Raw genomic sequence first — 23938 nt, forward strand, 5'->3', positions numbered from 1 at the left:
CGCTGAGAGCCATTCGCACGTACTTACAGCCCGTGACAATGAATGAAAACTAAAGAACCGCGAATCACTGAAATCGAACGTGACACGTCGTACGTAAAAAAAAAAGTAAGAAGTAAAGAGTGTTTCGAAATAGTCTCGGGGGATCAGTTCGCTGATCGGTGATAAAATGAGCGAGAGAAGCTCGTCGCTGTTGCAGACGTGACATGCCACACGTAGACAAATAACTTCTCGAGGCTTGAAGCCTCAAGACTTTGCCGTTTTTTTCTTCCTTGGTATTGAAAATTTATTATAACCTAACGTACGAGAGACCACCAGATTATGATCAGTCCGATTTCCTGTTCCACCACAAGAATGCTAATTACGACATTATCGAAGAAGTTCCAGCCGTCGACATACCGACAAAGTGACCAATAATATCTACCAACTCCCAACAGTTTTTCACTACCAAACGCTGCGATCTCACCGATACGCGGGACTGCATTTTATAATTCGTAATTTCCCAGCGTTCGCATGAATATTCAAGATTCTACGGTAAATTTTTCTAATTTTTAAGTGGCAATGCGTTACCTGCACACATCTGGAGAAATTCTTCAAACTGTCTTCGGGCGTTTGTCTCGTTGAAAACGTCAAAGTGCAGAATCGATACTTGACGTTTGATGGTTGGATGTAAGTTCGAACTGCACATCAAGAGCTTCAGCAGTTGGTCGGGGAGCAACGAAGGTCTCGAGAAGGATGCCGTGATCAACAGCTGCATTAAAAATAAAGCAAGCAATTAGGTTAACCGGTGAAAATTTTGATTACAATTAACTGAAGTTGCCCTTTGAATGCGGGCTACTCGAGACCTATGGGTATACGACGGGCGGAGGGATCAAGATGGCGGACTGGTCCAACTGGTCTTCGCGGCTCACCTTTTATTTTTTTCTCGGCCCTAACTCAGCGCGCTTCTACCATCTTGCTAAATAAAAGTTCTTTGCCCCGTTAAAAATACTTCAAGCGCTATAAGTTTTCCCGTAAGGCGCATAAGCTGATAGATTCTAAAGTGTTCAGACAACGATTTAAGTTACGAGTGAGTAAACATAATTGATAACCCTCCAGAGCCACAGAGGTCTATGAATAAATCGTGGTATCATGCATAATCGCGCATTTTTCATTAAACAACTTCTTGGCGTACGATGTTTTGCGAATAAACTTGTTCTGGAATTTTCACAACGAATTAAATCATCGATCGAACGGATATCGATTCTACAAAGTTTTTCAGGAATTCGATAACGCATTTGTATATCTCGCTTGTTCGTCGAATCATGAATCAAACGCGGGTAATAATTACGTGAACTCGTTTTCAACCGTTCGACTGGCAATGAAACTCGACATCACGAGGCATCAACAAAACTATCTAATGAATTTAAGTTTTAACTGAAAAATCTGCGTACAGACCTGCATAAATACGTGAATAAGTCAGTAGCCGCAACCAGTCCACATCGTTGGGATAAAAATGACCACGATTTATGCCGTACACAAATAACGATCCCCTGAGAATCAGCTCCGGAATTCTGAAATATCATCGAATTTATACAAGCATATAACTACAAGCATGGAAGTAAGGAAGGACGGGTGGTCCAACCGTCGAAACGTGTGTCAAAAAAGGTTTATAACCCAGCTTAACGCGAGCTTGTATGATCTTTAGAAAGCCAAGTAAGAAACGATTCACACATAATTTTCAGACACTCCCCGATCTCGCGGGTGTGCCGCCTATAGGTACCTACGTTAGTTACGGCTACTGGTATACGCGATAAGATCGACGACGCTCCGACGATCGTCTTGATAACGAATAATATTCCTCGCGCAAGAAAATCTTCGGGAGTAAATACGCGCCGCGTATACCAATCGATACGTAACATACCCTGCACCACCTCTCCGCGTATAACGAAGAGGAAATAAACGACGGTGGTCCAGAATCTCCGGTTAGGCTCCGTACCGCGCGATTGATCGCATTCGCATGGACTCGACCGATCTCTGCGAGCCACCCAGCAACGCGATGCGCCCTGGGCTCAGGGTCTCGAGTCCTAGGGCCAGGGGCCGGACGGATGCCGTCGTAAATCATCACGGGAAGGAAGGGTGGGCCGAGACCGCTTCGGCAACCCCGATCGTCACCCCATTACGCATGGTTCCGCGACCCTAGCTCTGGTCTAGTCGTGCCCTCTCCGTTTCTCCATGAATGCATGGCTCACCCCGCGTCCCTCCCGGTCCCTGGACCTCACGCTCCATCCCCTCCTCCCGTCCCTCTCGTTCGACGTTCCAGCATCGTCGATCAGAATTTCGCGAATTAGCGTTAACGCCGGTTATTGCCGCGTCCATTTGGCCCGCGGTGCACAGTTCATGCCCCGGATATGAGCTCATAGATTTCCCATACTCTACGGGATATGGCCGCAGTGCAGCGCGCCGGTCGGCATGGCGAGCCGGTTAGTTACGTCCTGCGTTACGCGCACCGTCGATAGGACGGGTTGGGACTCCCCCACCCTTTGGTTAATGATGCTTGCAAATATTAAGTCGAGAGCGGATTCGCGGCGAGCCGATCTATCGGAGGTACACGGGCAAGTGGTCGTGCGGAATGTATCCGAAACGCAGTCGAGTTCCGCACGTCGCTTTTTGCCCTCTTCGAGTAGGCAAACTGTCAAACGTCACCTGGTCGAGGAGAACTTATCGCGGATGCGTAACGCTGTTCTGGTATATTGTAAATTTGAAAAATAGCTGATTAGAATTTCGTTGCGATAAATTTCACCTCGTCCCGGGCCTCCCCGCCGCTGCTGAAATAACTTTACTTCTGATTACATATTCCTACTACCTTGGAACGCAGCAGGTAGCTTTTCGTGGCCGGTATGGACGCTCGGATAATCACCTAACGGGTTTAGCAGGGATAAGCTTGGCGGCTCGTAAATATCGCGATATTAACTCCAGAGTCTCTCGACTTTTGGGATCGCTCGCGCCTACCGGGGATATTGAAAATCCCTGTAGCGGCAGAACTAACTACTGTCATTGACGTTCGTCCGGATAATGGGTTGGGTCCCTTTCGTTCGGTTCTTGGTAGAGCCGAAAAACTCAAAGTCTACCGATCGGAGACGTATCGACAGTGCAACTGAGAAAGATAAGAGTTGGTACCTGGTTGTATTACGTAGGGGTAGAGGATGAGAGGAAAAAAATATAAAAAATACCTGCGGCACGGCAGCGTGACAAACGGAAAGACAGAGAGACGTCTTCAAGGTCTACCCTTGCTCGTTTTCCTTTATATTTCTCATTTTTTGAACGGGGCGTGTAAAAAGGATAAAAACTTGTCCGGCACCTCTCTCACAGCCGGAGGTTGTTAAAAGACCTGCGAAGAATTTCAAGGCTCGCAGTAAAACCGCGACGAGAAGAATGTCCACAGCACGCATTTCCTGCAATAGTGCGGCTTTGCCACGGGCCCCGGGAGTAACCGAAGTGACCTCAAGGGTTGTTAAAAAAGGTAGGTACCCAATTTCGGCTTTAAAAAAAACCATTTAACGGGGTGACTTCAGGGGGTGTTTATGGCTCAGCGCGACTCGTGAGGGTAACGAGGGTTGAGGAGGGCAACTTGGCTGGCCGGTACCTCTTCCTCTTGGCCGACCAGCGCGGCGGCCGTCGGGACGAAGACGTGCCCTGAGGGCCGTGACCTCGCGCAGCCGACAAATGGGTTTCAAAGTCCGTATTTTTTTTCTCCCTTTTTTATATTGTACCTAGTCTTTCACCCGAAGGACGATGCTCGGGTTGCGGGGATGACGCGAAACGTGGGGTTAGACTAACGCTTAGTTTTCGACCGACCGTTCGTTCAACGCCATCGCTCAACTCGTCTTTCCTGGACATCGACTGTCCGAACTTGTCGTCCAAAGTAAGAATTCTCACCATTTTTTTATACCGCTTATCAAAAAGTTATCACGGTTTGTCAGAAAGTTGCATTACCAAATAGTTCCGCGTATCGAAAAGTTTGTTACGGAAATTAATTTCCGAGTCGAGTGTGCACGAAACAAGTTTGCTGAAAGGTAAATTTCTCAACAGTCTTCAGAACTGATCAGTGAAGTCGTGGAAAAATTATATTATTATATTATTCGTTGAGACAATGAAGCTTTCCGAATGATTTTAAACAAACCTTTGAAGATCGGCGTGGAACATTTGATTCAATTCTTCAATAAAACTGGTTCCAGTTGATTGTATTCATCAAGAAAATAGCCCCGAAATCCCGGGATTCCATTCGATGATACTTAAAAATGCTAATCAACTAGTGTGATAAACTTCGATAATCGAAAAGTTCCCTTCAGACACCCAATTTCTTTGAAGATACTACGTGCCTATTAAGACGTACGTGTAAATCCGTTGAGTGTTGGAGTGATTAAGATAGTTTAATGGTCAGATAAGGACAAATGTGTTGCTCTAACACGGTCACTTAATTTACGATTTTTATCACGTTTAGACATCGAGTCAATTCGAGCGAAGTGAACTATGCTTCTCAGGTGTAATTTATCGCAACCTCGACTAGCACCGTCAAATTCAAACGAACAACGTTCCAAGCGTGTCGAGCGACTGCTTCAGACTTCCACTATTCAATTGGCCACGGAGCTTCCAGTTGAATCAATAGGGTTATTAATAACTTCTGATGTTCAAGTGATTCCATCTCCGCTGTCGAGCGTGATAGCGTAACAAGTTGCTAGTCGCGTATATAAACCTGACTTTCGATTCTCTATTAGTTATCGCATCGTGCATATTACCGGTAAAATTATCGTCGAACGATCGTCTCAAGTAATGCGAGACTAACGCACGGGACCGGGTGTAGGGTATCGGAATACTGCGATAACCGATCCAACGATCCAACGATCGTGTGTACTCGCGTGGTAATAAGGAAAAGCAACCCCAGATTTCGTGACGCGATTCCAAGGGACGAGGGGAACTCGGCAAGCACACTGGGGCAATATCGGCGTCGTAAGGCGGTCCTAAAAAAGCTCTAAAATCACGGTGAGGAGATGCAGCGTACGTCGGGCGTGTGTATTGAGCAACCTGAACCCCGTTTGTCGGTTGGCATTTAGAGGGGCCGTTGTTTTCGTTGGGCAAGGTCGGGAGCCCGTTGCCATATCAATATACCTAAGTGAAATGATACGAGTAGACCGTAAAGGCAGACGGTAATGACGCATTAGGGGGTTGGGAGCCCGATTTAGCCGCCTATCAGACAAAGACAACTTTTATTGGGCCGTAAGGCCCGACCGCCTGGATCTCGGTGACACTTGCTGCTTTCCCGGTTTATTATACGCACTCGAGACTCGCTTTTAAAGTGCGAAACTCCGATGTATATTGCCGCTATCGAGCCGAGCCCGAAGGAGGGAGCGGACGGGACGAGGGGTGCAAGATGCGGGGCCCGGGAGGATCGGATGGATGGCATCAATATGCAGTAAGTCTCGCCGAGCTCCATCGCGCGCCGAGGGTTAATGGAGAAGTGCTCGTGATGAATACGAGCACCTTCCCCGGCTGCCCTCTTCCTCCTCCGCGATCCGCGCACTACATACGCGCCTCCAGCCGAGTTTCATATTTATTCTGATTACCTCCGCTCGGTGTAAGCCGCGTGGCGGCTGACCTGCTTTTAACCGCATTTTCATTTGGATTTAATTCTCCACCTCTTCCGTACGAGAGTTTCCTCGGTTTGCTCCTGGAATCGAGACCGCGATCGGCGCGACGCGATTCACGTATTAGAGCTTTTTATCATATCACAAAACGCTGGCGCTTGCGCGGCTACGGAGTAAATTACACCATACCTCGTATCACACGCTTCTACGATACGATGATGTAAGCCATGTGTATCGTCGGGTTTTCAATTAACTTTTTACGCAATAAAATTGACCGAATTTATTTTCGCGCATCGTCGTTATCGAAACACTGTAACGTAAGCAGTGCCGATGACGTCTCTTTATATACAGACACGAGTTTTGTTTTGTCGTCGGGATATCGGCTCGTCGAAAAGAGATTCTCCCGTGATCGGTGGTTGTACGGATTACAGAATTATACGGCAAAATAAACGAGATATCGAGAGGTGACGCTTCGACCCTTATTAGGTTCGCTTTCAATCACAGTGATTGAATTTACCCCGTAGTATTTATATCGTCCTATACGTCGCATGGTCCTTATTTTGTTAAGTTATTTCCACTTGTTTATTTCTCACATGAATCAGAGAACCTTATAGGTGTCTGTAATGCCCAACTTGTCTGACGGTGATAATTTGTTGCGAAAAGGTCAGACAACCCGTTCCTATACGGCCTCCTGTTGGAGAAAATTTATTGCTCATCCACGCTGCCGAGTTTTCGTTCCTGTAGAATTATACAGCGATGCGGTTAGATTGGGAAACTCTCGTCTTATGTATTACCGTTCTACTCTTACCACGTTTGCATCGTGAACGTGCGAATAATGAGGAAAATGTCGTTCGGACAAACGTATTTTATGCACGAGTACAACATTTTTTCATCGGAGGAAAACTTCTTGCTATATATTTCAACAAAATCGATTCGTCTAAGCTATGCATTTAGTGAACAAATTTTGTCAAAGAGACAGTGTTTTGTGGTAAATTATAAAAACTTATCGAATGATTGATCTGTGATTGCGAGAAAATTTAATCGAATAAAATATGCTTATAGGTACGAAATCTCGATATGAATTTTTTAAGCTTATTAGAATGATTCTTGTTATTTGATATTATCAAAATATATAATTGAGTGACTTCTGGTAAAATCAAATGCATTAATTCGTACAGTTTATTGAATATTCGATGAATGACGTGCAGATGAGTTTACCAACCCGTAAAAGTCACTGATTAGCTACCGCAATCAAATAATATATCGTAGCTTGAATTTACAAAATATTTTGTTGAGTGAAAAAATAGGTTCTCAGTAACGATACAGAAATCCTTCCACTCAGCATCAACAAAATCACCCATTTCTAATAAAATCATCACAACTCAATCATTTCGGTTAACACACGAGTCCAAGGTTTTTCAAATCGGTCGAAATACTGGCAAAATTCAAAAGAGACTAGTGCTTGATTTAAAAAAATTTTTTCACCGGCTTCTTGTTTCAGAATCCATTAGTATATAGTCACATTTTCCGATTAAACAGTCTGACAAAATCTGAAAATTTATAGCAAAAACGTCATAGAATCGACAGCTGAGAAAATGTATCACGATTTTCCTGTTTTTTGACTGCAACATTCGAACTTATGGTCGCATTAACTTAGAATTATTTGCAAACGTTTTGGAACGATAAATTTTATAGTCACAATAATTAATTGTTGATTTGGCAATATTTGAGAAGTGAGAAAACTCTTTCGTACAAACGACAAAAATGCTTTTGTTTCGCGTGCATAATAGAACGAGTGATTTTTTGGCCCCGTCACAATACGCCGGGTAAAAAAATTATTTGCCGAGTTAACAAATTTCAGTGTGAATATGAAGAAAGCAAGAACATAGGGTTTGATACATTGGGAAGCCCACCCGAGTGTAAAAGCTTTATAAATGCAGTAAAAACGCTCGCGTCGAAGGCTGAAATTCTTGTTGACGTATTAATACTAAAATTTTCTGATCCAGCGTATAATTTTTTTTTGCATGAATGTTTAGGGAGCTGTATATAAATTCTTAAAATTCCTCATTCACGGTATTCCAATTTGGCTATTAAAACTATACATTTTTCTGCGTCTGATTCACACGAGTCTGACCTCTGATTAAAACTGTAACTAAAAAATATCCAAGACCCAGATATTACAATATTCGCTAGAGATATGTCGGAATATCGATTATCCACGTCAGCAGACTTCGCCCTCGAATCTTCTTCAAGAATCTCACTTCCAATCAGTAAATACAGTGCACATATTTCGCGAAACATGGATGACGTGCAAGACGCAGAGAGATTGAAAGTCGGTGAAAAGACGTAAAGAAAATGAAAATCCACGATTACTCCGATCCGGCTCGTTGGCAAAATGCGTGTCAAAATAAAGCAAACTCATCTCGTGCCGCGTGAGAGCGAGAGAGAGATAGATGGATACAGAGAGAGAAATAGAGAGAGAGAGAGAGAGAGAGAGAGAGAGGTGAATAGACGCCAAGATGGCTGCCAACCCCACTATTCCGCATGCTCACTCAACTCAAACCCGATTGCGCCCACGGAAAGCAAACACACAGCTAGCTAGGCTATATAGTATTCTATTTTGACTTACCGGTATTTTTAACTTCTGCGTAACTATATTTGAGCGGTGTTACCGTAGTAACGTGTCCGCGTGCGTGTTTTATTTTTATTCCCTTATTCATCCTCATTTTTTTATTTTTTTCGTTCCTCCTCTATTTTTATTTATTTATTTTTTTATTTATTTTTTTTTTTTTTCTCGAAAAAAGAACCACCGCCGCGGCCGTGCGTTTGTCAACGCTCAAACAAATCCTCGAGTTTTCGAGGCGCTCCGGCATCGCGGCTCGGCGGCCCGTCGAACCAGTGGGGCAGACCAGCCCGGAGGCTGACAGATGGACCAGGCGGCAACGGTGGGGCAAAGCGTCGTTCAAGATGGCCGACGAGCGCAGAGGCCAGAACCTCGGGGTGGATTTTCGCCCTGAAGAAGAGCCGGGAACCCGGTGGATATTCGCCGACAGTGAGTGTGCCTTGTTCGATATGCGGATCCTCCGTCGACGGCGGTCGTCGCGACGTCGGAAACCCGGGTCGCCGAGGCAGCGTGCTCGAGGCATGGCCACGCCCAGGAACACGGCCATCTTTGATTATCCGTGCGCAGTGCACCGCGGGAAAGCAACTACCCCGGTAACCCGCTCCATGCCACACGACGCTAACGACGCACAAGGTATTTCAACACGCGTGTTTAATGAAATTCCACGTTTTCTTTTCAACCTTAATTCGCGATTTTTGCATGCCCGTCAAGCCGCTCGTAAGAGCGAGTAACGAGCGAATCCTATCGCCAAGCATCACCTTCGTAGACGCCATGAAAGACGCCGCGCAGGACGGATGTTCGTTTTCCATCTGAAATCGAACTCTGAGACTACTTTTATGTTCGTTTGTCTGCTCAAACTGTGTGGGAATCATGTGATGTGGTTATATGCAAGGTACGGAGGGTGGATAATTGTTTGAAATTTAGTCAGGATTCGGTAAGGTCGGCAATGTGCCTTGGGGAAACACGAGCGAGCGGCACAGGCAAGCACAAATCTGAATATCGATGACGGTGTATATCCCACATTCGTGGAATTTGTATTGCGTGTGGGAACACATACTCGAGTTGGATACGAGCGCACGTATCCAGCCCCAAAACGAGTGTTTCAATCACGGATACAGCTTACGTTTGCGCCTACCGAGTGGAAGCAGGAAGCCTAAGCTAACCCCGTGGAAGAAAATCCCTCGCGTGGCTTGAATAACCCACTTAAATCCGTTTCCACTGTACACTGCTTAAAATTTATTCCGAGTACGTCGTTTTACGCTTCGTCGTTCACCCACGTACAATTTTTCCCATATCAATTATTAAACGTTTTTCAGTGAGTTGTGAGCGATAATATATCGTATATCGATGTATAGAAATTTATAGAATTCAAATAATGCGGAGGGTAGGAAGAATGAAAAGTATCGGTTCAGAATCAGCTGGATAGAGAAGCTGTAAGGGGACTCGGACAAGTTGGGTATACTCCTTTTTTTCTAGAGATTGCTTCGGAAATTCTGCTTTCGCTTTCTATGGGTACCCCATAAATATGGTCGACTTTATCGTGGAACTACATTAACGAGGAAACGTCGGGTGATATGGGAAAAAATAAAACAAATCGGCTCGGTTTATGCATTTTACGGATCCATTAAATAGAACTTTGGAATTTCGGTTCTACTTCCGATTGGAAATAAATAATTAAACAATTAATTCTGTGAAATTCCGCTGATTTTGAAAACCTTATCTAAAAATAACATTGTCGAGTTTTTCTCATTTATATCAATATGACTATATTGATTTTTTCACAGAAATATCCCAGTCGTTTCGGTTCGAAAAAATTCAAACACGCTCGAAGGGAATTTCGAATTGATTCTGGCTGCGCGAGGTAAAATAATAGTAACTAACGAATCGCGAAGGCGTTGGAACGTGAAATGGATTGTACAGATTCAGATAAAGTGGATACGCGAGTATAATGCAGACAATTACCTGTAACAGCGGCATACGTGGTCGGTGAAATGCGCTACCTGAGCCAATAACCGTTGAAACGGTCCAGGGCGAAGTTGGTGTTGGTCGGGCGATGGCGATAGCCGTTCGAAACTGCGGAGGCGTACAAAGGGACGAGCGTTTGAATCCGGGTTATGTCGACTGAGATAGGGTCGTAAAAACGGGGCTTGAATAGCTTCATCGAAAGTATGGAGTTCCGTGCCGCGCGTATTATGTGTTCTAAATAAATAAGCAGCCAGCGATGGCAAATCTGGGGGCATTAATCAGCGAAACAGCGTTTCCATCGATGCGCCGAAATGTTTGAGGACAGAATTGGGGGCGCGCCGGATGAAGTAGATCGGGCAAAGGAATTAGCTGAGTCGAGGGAAAAAAAAAAAACTCCGCGCGGGAATAAAGGGACAAAGAAGATAGGAAAGAGAAAAAGAGCCGGCGAGAGAAGATCTCCCGAAGGTGGAGCGTGTTTTTGCCCCTCAGCGGCGGCCCTTTGGAACCTGCATCAGCGAGCCCGCATCAAGACGACGAGAAGTTGGCCCTGGACGATGAACCCCCTCGATCAACCGCGTGTACTGCACTAACTTAAACCGCCAACGAACTCTCGCTGCGGTGTGTTTATGTCCGCGGGTGAACCGTGCCTGCACGGCCTAGCGGGCGAGACGTGCCTCTTTGCCGTGTACGTCGGACGATGTACCTCACCAAAGAACGCAGCTAGGTACGTGCGTGGGTTTCGTTTGCATACCTGCCTACAACGCTCTAGGCCCCGTAGTCGAGGCTCGTCAGATCGTCGCTATCAGCGATCGCCGTCCGAAGACGAGAGCTGCCCTCTAGAGTTTCTCCGTCCCCGAGCCGAAGTCCGTCAGGACTGTCAACGAATTCCGAGAAACGTTCAACCGGTGCTTTTCTGGGACTATTCGGTGCCATTCCGCGGTCCATGAGGGCTGCAGGGATCGCAGCTGCGCCTCGCGTAAATTGAGATTCCGAAAACACGCTACGAGAGAAGCGAATGGCCGCGATATCTCAGACCGCAAAATTCGCAAACTTTCCCCCCGCATGCGGCGTATTGGAAATTGCTTGCCCACGCGATGGTGTTTCGACTTGGCGCCGACAGGGCACGTCACGGTTATAAATAAGCACCCGTATTTATGCACCTGACAACTCCTCCCTCTGCAGGGTGTAAGTGCGTTCGACTATTCTTCGAGCGACTCGCGCTCGCTTCGCCTGCGGATACGACTAAAGCTCAATCGCAATACTGCGGCGATCGCGTGATTCAGACCGTTTATAATTACCTTTGCCGAGCTACCTTTCCGCCGAAGCTGCCGCCGTCCGGTAAACCGGCGAAAAGTAATGGCCCCCATTCCAAGCACGTACTTGTGTACACCCCCCGGTGTAGAGTAATTACCCCCAAGGAGCCGGGATATCGGAGGATTATCTTCGACAGAGAGGGGTAGATCAATGTAAGGGCCGTAATTTTAACCGCTGGAACAAATGATGGGCATCAAATCAGAGCCGTTTGACCCACGAGGAACGGCGTCCGCCTCTCGAACCTCGTTTCGACGAGACCGTTTAAATTTCAGTGAAAACTGCGCACGTACCGGCTATCCAGACCGATTGACCGTTGTTATGACAGCTCGTCTTGCCGCAATAAGAGGAGTGCTAATAGCACCGATTTGCATACCGTATTAGGCAAATTATGTTTAGGCGTACCAAGAGCCCTCCTAATTCTCACCACAGGGAGTGCTTTGTCCACTCCTCGTTGTTGCTCGGCACGCCGTCACTCCGAGAATGCTTTGCCGTTTGTACCTGCTTGCTAGTCTAGCGCGTTGGGTAAACTGTTGGAAAATATAGATAACGTTGAGTCTAAGCAATTCAGAAGGACTGAAGAACATACGTACACTGTGTACAAATTTTCTCGTTGTTAACGACAGCAGCGTTCGCGCTGCGAGTTGAATCTGTTTTCATCTTTATTTATATATATGTATATTATTTTTTCATTCTCTTCACCACTGTCGCTGAAAGCATTCTCTGCTAATTCACGGAGCAGTACCGGCACAGTGAGTAAGCGATGCCAGTCGGCTAGTGACCCGAGACAAGAGACACCGAAGCGTTCCATGGTCACTGGTGTAAATCACCGCGCTAAGTATAACCGGGGAGATAAGATAGCAACAATTTAAGGAGAGAGTCGCCAGTTTCGCAGCTCAGAATTTGAAAGTTGTTACACCTGCGGTGAGGCCCGCGTGTCGTGTCTCGAAACGAATCGGACCGATTTTTTTCGATTTCTAATTTAAAGCAGCCGTTAGATGCCGAAATGGCGCGGTAAACGCGCCTCAAGTTTACCTTTCCATTCATGGTGAGGGATCGATGACACTTCCATCGAGTCAACTCGGTGACGATATCGTGCACGATGTGCAGCGTTGGTTCGATAGACGCGACGAGGTAACGACACACCGCTAGTCCTTCAGGGAATGTCGTTAAGATAGGCCTTCTCTTCCACGGAGCACGGAGCGCGTTGTCCCTGCAACCCAGCTTCGTCCCACGGACGTCCCGTCATCGACTCCAAGTTTGCGCGATATGCAGAATGCTGCATGGTCGAAGGCGATATCGGGTTCGACGACGCTGACCTCTCCTAGCATAAACAAATCCAACAACAACGTCGTTACGTCGGTTTTCGTCTGCGAAAGGTGGTACGAGACGATCCGCCCGAAGTGAGCCGCGTTGAACGAGCTCCGCTCTTCGAAATAATACAGCTGCAGTAGATAATATTCGTGAAAAACTGCAATATATCCCACCCCAAAAAACTCTGGCTCACCATAAAACAATTAGTCCGGAGGCGTTGCGTCTGGATTGTATATCATAAAAAAACTAGCTGCAGAGAACTTTTCTAGTCGTAGATGCGGGCGAAGTATGTGGTTCAACCACTCCACGATGGAATGTTCGAAAGAAAGAAAAAAAAAAAAAAGAAAAAACTACGGAGATCGTAAAATCTACGACCTTTGTCTGAGATTTAAGAATCTACTTGAACTTCGAATCAAATACTCGCCGGATTTATATGGAAAAATATTATATATACCTATTGAAAAAAGTATTTACTCCGATATCGCGTTCGCCGGTGAAAATCTCTGTAATGCAATTATGTACGGTATACACGATTTCGAACGGAATGCGCTGCAGGTTTTCTTCTTCTGTATCCTTTTTTTTTTTTTCTTATTTACAACCTGGCGGCGTAACTTCGAGTCCGTAAAGGAATCAAGGCTGACCCATTTCTAGTCGGCGGAAGGCCTTTGCTATGTTCTTATGTACACGAAGGACAACCACAGTTCAGTTTTTATGGACGTATGTTCGCGCGAAAAGAGTTATCAGTTTTAGTACAAGTGTCTGGAGATATGTATGGATAAGAAAAATGCAATATTACTCGACTGTACAAGGTGGACGTTGAAATAGCATCGGAGAGTCTAGAAATCATTTATTAACATCAGCTACGCGTTCAGAAACTGCGTCATGTATCATGTCACGATTATAAGTGAGCTCGTACCGCGCGATAAAATTGTAATTGGAGTGTTAAAAGTGATTAAACCGCCTCAACACTCGCGTGATTTACGAGGAGGGTTTGTTATGCGGGGGGTGGGATGCAAGCGATGAGCTGTGGGCGGCTAGATAATTTTACCTAGACCAGAACCAGATGGACCCCTTTGTGAGTGAGTGGCTGCCGCCATCCTCTCCGACGGCACCGAGCCTCCGCATTCCCGGGGCGCATTTTCCGTCCGCAGACCCAGTTCCACGACGGAACGAGGATAAAACGAGCTTTCAGCTTCGATCACTTATCCGACTCGCGTCAAAGTACGTGTGGATTTCTTTATCGCCGTTGTACCTGTCGAGTTTTATCTTCGAGCCGCGTGTTTTCCTCGTGCTTCATCCAGAAACAGTCCCCGAGAGTTACTAAATCTACCGATTACCGAGTGATAATTTTCTACCCGACGCGAACTTCGTGTCTGCCCCCTACGCCCCCCCATAAAATACGGCTAATTCGGTCTCGGACCGGAGAAGAAAAATATCTCCGAAATCTCGACAATGAAAATTCTCCTCCCGGGCTGTAAATAGCCTGGAAAATTCGACGCCTGGGTGTGAGAAAAGCCAAAGCGTTGCTAAATTCGAGTTCCTTAAGCCCGTCTGCTCTTGGCAAGTGGACCTAGAGCCGGTGGTAATTTTTAGATTGGATGAATGGCAGACCGGTTGATGACGTCTGTAAACAAACAGGGGCGAAAGGTGGGAGGGAGAAAGAATACGGCTGGAATAATAAACGGAATAATAAAAGAGGGGGCTGGGATCGTATCGAAGGAATCATCTTTCTCCCGTCGTCCGGGAGTCGGTTCGGAAGCTGTAGGTATAACACGCATCTTGGGATTGAATAAAACAATCGGAGGTAGCCGACACACTCTCGTGTGTACATGCAGGTACGGACACCTATGTATAATGTATAACCACCTAAAGCTCGCGTACATAGTTGAAGCTCATTCGAGAGCCACGTGCGTGTCAGATTGTGCGCCAGAGATGCGAGCGTACGTCAGGAAAACCAGACTTACGACTGCATTATAAGGAGAGTCGTGTGTACGCGACTCGCCGATAATGCCGCGCCGAGTTCGCTGCTTCTCATTCTCTCGGTATCATCGCGTATTTGAATAATCGACTATTGCTGATCGCCGATACCGCAGGCACGGCACTCGAAAAACACTCGTAGACGCGACGCTGCGAGTATCCTTCTTTTCGAACTTCAATCTCGCTCCTTCTCACACCGCGTATAACTTCTCGTGATGAAAAATTGTCTCCTAGGGTGTCGCGTGGTTCATTTATGCGGAAATTACGCGCGAGCAAACTGCAGCTCTGGGTGACAACGAGGATTTCGCAGCTGATGATAGCCGCTTGCCTAATAATAGGGACACGGAATAACGTAATTGCCGACCGCTTACTCGGCCATCAGAGCAATTTCATTGTCAGTGTGGTTGGCCAATTTGCCGTTGACCGTTAGGGAGATGTTCCACTCTGTGGAGAATGTAGCCGATCTATTATTAATCGCGCAATTTCACGTGATCCGCGGCTGGTTCTCAAGACCTCGGATTCCCCCACCGTTCGAAAAGCAGGAAAATTTCTATGAACCGAATATTCTTGATAGAATTAACTGAACCGTAAGCAGATCACGACGTGTATCATAGTCGAGTGACGATTAGACCGATGATTACCTACATGGGCCATTGGAAATCCCATAACTTCACGGTCGAGCCGGGGAGACTTCTGTACCAGGTTTAAGAGCGTGGTATAGTACGAAGCAACTTCACACCTAATCAAATTTCGTTATACTCGGACTTTTACGAGCTGTAACACGTTCCAGCTATAAGCTGAGGTGTGATCATAGCCAGCGTGTCAAGCTTCGGTTCTCACGGATCGCAATATCATATGCAACACAATCCAGCTCTATAGTTGAGCTACCACTCGTCTCTGAGTAAAACGACCAACTTTGGTAACATTATAACGTTAGGGCCAAAAGGTATCCCAAGCGTTACCTTGAATGATTGAACGTCGCGGTAATAGCGAATTTCGGGGATGGTCGCAACCAAATTCGAGAATTCTCCCGATTCAGAGCTGCCGTCGGAAAGCTTGGACTGTTTATAATCGCACCATTGGTGACTCCATCGGTACGATCGTGCTGCGCGAGGAAAGACAAATGGCGTTTTTGGGTTCAAGACTTACGGTGGTATCCATTTCATTTCCGGACGATGGGTCCCGACCTCGGTACCTGCAACAGGGTGCCTTCAGTCACTGGAATGAAAGGGATCTTGCTGGCAGCATCGCGCATCGAGCTCTTATATTTTTTTGTGGGAAAATACCCGGGACAAAAACTGCATTCTAGATAAACCGGGTACGTAAGAGACTGCGGGAGAAACGGGCGGAGTTTAGACGGGGTTCCATCGCTGCAAGGTTATACCCAGAAGAAGGTATCCTCCCCTCTTTCTTTCCCGTACCTGCCGACGGCGGTGCGTCTCCCTCTCGGTCTAATTCCCCCTCACTCTCTTACTCCCTTTCCCATTCCCGCCACTGCAGTCCTTCGGCCAAACGACGATGGTGGAAGGTCGAGGATCCATGATGGAAAGCCATTGTGTTGGACCGAATTCGACTCACCGCGCTCTAATAAAGACATTCCTCTTTCCCTCCGCGTCAAGGTCCTCCGGTTCCAAGCCCGGCAGCTCGTCCGTTGATCCGACTAAAGGCAGGGAGGTCTCTCTTCACTCTTCTGTTTCTTGTTTATTCCACATATGAGTCCTGTGCGCTATGCCTTATCGCCGCATTCGTGCGTGTCTATTTATTCCGAAAGAGAGTGAGAGAGACGGGAGAGGAGAGCACTCGAGGCGTGCAGCTGTGGGAGCAGCGAATCGTGCACTTCGCTGAGCGCGTGCAGGGACAATGATTTCCTTATTCTCTGTGCTCTTCGATATCCAGAAGAGGGGGGAGGGGGAGAGGGAGAACCAAGATGCAATTACTTACGTTCGCGGATTACATCCGAGTCTTTGAATTGCAAATGGATGTCGAATACCTACGTACCCTTATATCGAAAAGGTACTAGCTGCAGCAGCTTGTACCCATGCCGTACAATATTTATAGAAATGGATAAACACAAAAATTTACTTGCGGTATGACTTCGTGCGGTTATTATTCAGCGTCGTTCTTCATACACTATCGCCGCTTTATCCATCTGCACGTGACTCCGTTCCGCAGCCTCCTTCGCAAGTCCTTCCAATCCACATGCTTCCCAGTTCTTCCATCGAGTTGGACCGATTTCATGATTTCCTAGAGACAGTCGAGTTCATTATTCGAATCAATTTCCCGATCAGGAATAAATATATTCAGGACTTTGAGATCTCGCCGCATAGTGTCGATAACTGTTCGTCTGATTCGGTGAGTCTTGATTTGCACATCCTTGCTCAGCGGATTGAAATGTGTTAAAAAAATATTAAACGTACTGCATGTGGACGTATTAGATCCGCAAACTCGTCGCTGTGCAGACTTCATCGTCGAATATCTCATGTGAAATACAGAGAGACTTTGACCACGTAAAGCTTCGCTCGTTGCACAAAGCCGCCCGTTGTTCGACATCGCACACAGCTTCTCATTGTGCAGCAACTTCCTAGAGTCGACACACTCGCCTGCAGCCATTCTGCTGCTCAGAGTCAAACATGGAAGGGAATCAATACTGGCTTTTAAAAGGCTCAGATCAGTGCAAAAAATTACTGCTGTATTTAGTGTTTTGGGGACTGGCGCGTTCTCGTTGCTGCTGTTACTACAATTATGTTTTTTCAAAAACTAGATTTTTTCTCGGAGGAAATTTGGACCGTCAATGTAGTAACCCGCAGTATTACTGCTGTAACTTTCAACCTGAACCGCATCAGTCCCTCATTTTGCAGAAGTTTGTAGTATGTAACGTAAACTTCACTCACCTTGGATATTCTTTTTTTGTTTCAGAATCCGGTTGCCAGAAATGACTCCAAAAACTTCATGCAAACGTTGGAGGATCGAGAGCGAAGACCCTTGGTGGGGACGATGAGAAGGTAAGAACTGAGAATAACGATGTCAGCTGCTAGAATAGACGCACCATGACAAAAGGGCTTGATTTCGAAATAATCACGACACGAATCGCGATCCGATTTACGACAGCGTTCCTGTCTTGCATTGTCAAGAGGCATTCGATCCCGTCCAAAGAAAGGGATAGACGGGAGATTTCGCATCTCGCACTCTCGTCAAAGTTGAATCGAAGAGTGCAGTTGCGTATCCGCGTAGGTAGGATACTTACACGTAGCGTCATAGGTAGGTACCTTCGTTCCCCCGGTGTGTGCAGCCTGCAGACATAAATATCAATCGTAAAGCAATAGCTTACCCGCACCCTACCATTAACTCTAGGCATTTATGGGCATTTATGGGCCATTCATTTCGTTTTATGTTTCAATTTAGATGCATTGATACTTGTTTGTTTACATGTACGTTGCCACTCACTCACTTATACCCTCCTCGGTGGTAACCAACCATTATTATCTGCTTATATTCCCGCCTCGAGTTACTTATTGTTCTACAGAAGTATATTCCTATACGCCAAGACGCGCTTCGTGCGAAACCCCCGCACATTGTATCCATATCCGCTTCTGCAAAACGTGCTTGCACTTTTCGCGCTACTTCGCGTGTTACCTGTGTATCTGTAATAGCAGTCCGTGACAGTTCGATCGTTTTTCTACCAAGTTGAAAAGAATTCCGTACAGTGACCAATCCGGAATGTATATTTAGAATGCATTTTCACCGTTCTTTCATTTCCACTCGATTATTAATTCGCAGTCTCGTATAAAACGTTAAATACGATGATAATTGGTTCTTGATGAAATAAGTTACGCAAATGGCTGGCTACCTCAGGGAAGACTCGTGCTGGCTCCACGTGTAATAAACCAGCTTTCGTTCTAGTTTTATTTTCCACGCACGCGGAGCCGCCCGGAATGCATAATAAGTTATATGGAGACCGATGGAGCAGCGCTCGCTCGCAAGTTTGCAATTTTTAACGCTTTTCACCCGACTCAACTTTATTATTATTATTATTATTATTTCGCATATATTCTGCGTATATTTTTACGTAATAATAACACCGCTTCAAATTTTTCTCCCTTTATTTCTATCCAACGAACCTGCAGTATACAAAATTTACCGAACAGCAATGAATCTCAATCTCGAAAGCTCGATATTTTGAAAAAAGATATTACATATAACCTCGCGATACGCCAGCAGAATTTTACAGTGAAAATTATTCAAGCACTTCAATCGACGGAACGTTTATCTCGCAAATGCGAACATAAAAGTCTGATAATATGATTAGAGTTCACATGTAATTCGGTTTCTCAAAGACGTTTGCAGGCTCAACCCTGGGCCATAAAAATCCATGAACAATCGTTTCAATATTGTTATTATTCTTTCGTAAAATCAAAGAATACGTGCGACAGAGATTTTTCTCTCTCTTTTTCTCAACGCGCTCGCATCCACCATGGATTAGTCCTTTTGGAGCGCCATATTCCCCACATGCTCCACCGCTCGGTAAGGTAGGCAGTCCTGAGGTCTAACAAGTTTTGCAACTTACGTTTAAATAAATTGGCCACCAATTACTTGGCACAGAACCGAGAGCTGTCTTCGCTAGTGCTGGCGAAGAAGCCAAGCCTGTGGTTTGGCGTCAGTTACGGCACCGCGAGCGACGGCGAGCCGCAACTCATCCGCATGCAGATTCGCATATTCGTTAATTATATCGCCGGAATCTCGCGCTGCGTATCTTTTTTCTTTTTCTTTTTTTTTTTTTCAATTTTCAATCGCCATTTTCTGTGATCTTATTCGTTTCTTCCCGTTTGGCTCTTAGGTATCGCATATTTTATCGAGGCGAACATATTCGCCGCCCAATTACCAGCGTCCGCGTTTCTCCGTCGTCCGATCGCGGCTGCGGAGCTTTATGGTCAGATGCAATAGGCCGTTGGGTCTCGGGCGAGTCCAGGTCACACGGTATGCATCGAAAGCTGGGGGATAAGTACGCGAGTGGAAATTTATCAACGAAACGCGTTTTCGCAAAATATCGACTGCGAAAGCTGCAGTTCTCTGCAACGCGAACACGGCCAAGCGATGCGAAAGCTATCCGCTAGATGGCCGCCCGCACTCACCCTACATCCTTATTCCCGTCCCAACTGCCAAAGTTATTCGTTCGGCTTATATACGTTCAGGATCAATATAAACATTTATACTTTGCTTCGTTTTTTATTTTTTTTTTTTTTTTATTTTTTTTTATATTTTATTTTAATTTTTTATGTTTTTATTTCTTTTTTATTCTAACTAGTGAAAAATATTGGTTTTTCTGCGATTCTAAAATATCAACTAAACAGAATATAAATTTAATTTACTAGACAGGAGAATGAATTATTTCATTTGATAAATTCAATCGCATCAGTAAGATGTGTTTTGGAAAAAATACACAGCCTTGCACGCGATAAATATGATAGAAAAGAACTGTTGCCTGAAGCGTGTACAAGCAATGGCGGATAAAAGACTAGCGAAATTCTGTCGCACCTGAAAAACTTCCAATAAGTTCAATTTAACATGGTCAAGAAGTAATTACGAACTTGGCGCACAACGCGTTTGTTGAATAGCAAAAGTGCCACCCGGTGGTATAAAGACACTTGGAACAGGCAAACAGCGTTGAAAAATAAACAACGAATTAATAACAGGGCAGTATTTCGTTGGTTAGATAATACCAGCAATTATAGTAACATAGCCAACAACTCCAATGGCTCAGGGTCGATGATCAATGTAATCTTAACATGTGGCTCAACAGTGTAGCGAGTCGTGAAGACAATTCGAAACCGTTGCGTCATTCCCTCCATGCTTGGAATGCGCGTGAATTTACTAGTGATGTAATCAATTACCGTCTTCGTCGCATGGGCGTCTTGTGGAAATAAGCAAAAAAAAAAAAGAAAAAAAGTACGTTTTAAAAAACAACATTGACAAGTTCCAAGTTTGAATAAAAGCGTCATTTATACGAGTATCGAAAGAGATAGGCTTGCACAGCGAACAGTGATTTCCCATCCCGCGACGGAAACCTTGTGATAAACGCTTATCTGTATTTCCTTCATGCTACAAGTTTTTAAATTTCTACGAATACGTACGTCAAGCAATTATTTTCACAGATAAGTGTATATTTACACAGAATATTCAATAATATTCCTTTCGCAATTGAAAGAGTACGTATAAGTATATTCGCCGAAAAATAATCAACTAGACTAATCGCAGAAAACATAGGTGTAAATAACCTCTTACATTTTATCCTCAATAATATTTCAACTGTAAAACCTTCAAGTATGGCTTCGAAAATTCTATTAGATATGTAATTCTAACAGCTCATCGAATAATAATATAACGCAGGATTAGTTTCAACGTGCATGTTATTGACAGTACCTAAATCCAAGAGCGGTGTTATAAAATGGCCCCGAAGCAAGAGATAGAAAGGGCGAGCTTTGAGCCGTACGATATGGTTCGGTGAGCGGTTAAGTCGAAATATAAAAATCTCAGGGCCTAGTTGTAGTTGTGATCGACGTATAATACATATATCACGAATTGATCCTTGGGAGCTTTGATCCCCGCTGAGTAAGGGCTCGCTAGCCGATCGAGAACCGAGGTAGAAAAATGCGGTCTCATCTCCGCGAGCGAGGGATTATGCCCCCACTCACCCTACCCCGCCCCCCGAGCCGCCCATTGCCACCACCGGCAGCAACCCCCCTCTCCCTCCGCGAGACTTTAACGGCAGCAAAAACTGCACGAAAATGAAAATGAAACGAAACGAAATGAAAGGAAGAGAGCCGCGGGCGATTCAAGAGCGACCAACGACCGGCGCACGAAACCGCGGCAAGGCAACGGTGGGTATTCGCGCCGGGGGATCGGCGGGGGCTGGTTTAGCAAGAGTGCAGATTCGGCGAGCAGCAAGTGCAATGGCCTCTTACGTTCGGGTTGGCGCGTTGCTGTAGCTACCAGTGCAACGCTTCGGTACAAGGTGCGCGAGGAGGCCTGAAGCAAAAGATTTTTGCCACCCCCCCCCCCCCCCCCCGACGCGCCTTTTATTTTTCGGTACAGCTCCCGAGGGGGACATCAGTCACGGGACTGGACCCGATTATTCTCCCCATTGCGCGATATAAATACTTGAATACGATTTAGGCTTGAATCTTTTGACTTATCGGTGCACCGCGAGGCGAATCTTGATGCACGCGGGGGATCGAAAGGCGGGTATGTGTATATGTATTATATATATAATATGCGATAATAAATTCCTAAGGCGTATATAGGGAGCGCACGCATACCGAGGGTAATCCTCACCTGACGATGCCGTTCTACGCGTCTCACTCGCATGTGCTTGCAACCACTTACACGCTTCCATATACTTCTTGACGAAAGTTTCACGAGAGTTTTCAGCCGAAAATATCCTCCTTTTCTTCCCTCCTGCCCCGTCACTAGATTCTATCCAACATTCGTGGTCCTCCCCCCTGCTTGTTTCTTCTCGCATCGTGCGTGCGTGCAGCGGATACGTGTGTGCGCGCGTGTGTATACCTATGAGTATGATATGGTGTTTCTCTTGCGGTACCATAATTCAGGCTTAACGTTCTCCAGGAGCTCAAACTGATCCTCCCGAGTCGAAAATGCAAAATTTAAAACTCCATGTGGTGCGCTACAGCTCCTGAATGCGAGATGCAGCTTTCCGGAGGCTCAAGGAAGTCTCAGACATGCTACGTACTTCTGCAGTTTCGATACCACTATGGACGGCAACCAAGTCTCACTTGGAAAGATTTTCCGATTTTTCCAGATTTTCTAAACGCAAAGTTTATCACGTTCAAACCATTGTCAATCGTTCAATCAAGCACTTCACAATCAATATCGCATCAAGGTTGCAAAATAAACGAAAATGTAAAATTCTAGACTTGTTTCCTGCAATTTCTCTGCACATTCCAATCCTGATTATTCCACTTACCATTTTTAATTTCAACGCGCGAACTTGCGTACGTATGTTAAAAATAATGCAGGCATATCCGCATAAATCTTCATCCTCATAAAACAGCCTGATATTCGAAAATATGTTTCGCTCATGCGAATTAGTCGAAATTTAGAGAAGCACGTACCGGCGAGTATCCGAGGAATTGAAAAATTGTTTGACAATGAGATCATCTGAGCCGATGCAGTTAATTTGGAAAAAAAAAAAACTTTTCCCCCGTCAACCGACACGATTGGCTCCCCTCAATTAGGCCGGCGACCAGATGAGGCTGACTGTAAACTGCTGGTACTACTTCACCGGTGCTTTTTCACCTCTGACAATAACTGCCGCGTAGATGGTTTGGGCACAATTTCACGTATAAACCGTTAATATCGGCGTGCAGGAGGGAGGGTGGAAATGAAAGCCAGCAGCTCGAGGGGCGAGCGAGCTGATTGACAGTAGTAAAAACGGTATTTGGTCAGGCTTAACCTGCAGTTCGCGCGATGAAATAAAACCCTGCGACAATACGAAGCATAAATTCAGACGCGTAACCATCGGTCAAATGAGTTTCTATCGTCCTTCGTCAGTCGCGTTGAAGTGCTGATCATTCGTTTTCTGCTCCTGAGGTGAATTACTCACGCATCAAGAATGTGGCGATCCGGCAGAAGGCGGTTCTTACAGATATTCAGTCGGCCCGCATGTAAGGCCTGGCTTCTGAGAGTTGACAAACTCTGTTTCCAAACCGACGATAGAAATTTAACGCAAAAATCGGTTGCGCTTGTATACGTATACGGCTGATATCGACATCTCATGCATACACAATTCTGCAGAAGCTGTTTGTTGTTTAACATGCAAACGAAGCTTAGGCCGCCTTTTCACTCATGCATATTACAGCGCGAGGTAATATAAAACTTTTTCAACAAATTATCGGCTGGTATCAGCCGCATGAATATTCACGGGTCTCGATGATCTCTTGTCGAGACGTACTACATGAGATGCGATCAGAAAGCTGTTTCTCCGTGGCAACAAATCCTCGCGATCCGGACGAGCTCGATGTTTTCAGGCACCGCGAAGCCCACACGTGTATTAACAAACATAACAGTCTATAATAAATAATCGTACAGATTACGCTGCAACTCCGAAGTAACG

At 45.6% G+C, this 23938-nt stretch overlaps 1 long non-coding RNA gene across 1 annotated transcript; it reads left to right on the forward strand.

The window, feature by feature from the left end:
- Positions 1–8619: 8619 nt before the first annotated feature.
- On the forward strand, positions 8620–22692 carry LOC124218174 (uncharacterized). Its single transcript, XR_006883000.2, has 3 exons — positions 8620–8877; positions 17728–17813; positions 22432–22692. It is a non-coding gene; the product is annotated as an uncharacterized lncRNA (long non-coding RNA).
- Positions 22693–23938: the final 1246 nt, after the last annotated feature.

The sequence above is a fragment of the Neodiprion pinetum genome, chromosome 1, assembly GCF_021155775.2.
Source record: "Neodiprion pinetum isolate iyNeoPine1 chromosome 1, iyNeoPine1.2, whole genome shotgun sequence".
NCBI classification, from domain to species: Eukaryota; Metazoa; Arthropoda; class Insecta; order Hymenoptera; family Diprionidae; genus Neodiprion; species Neodiprion pinetum.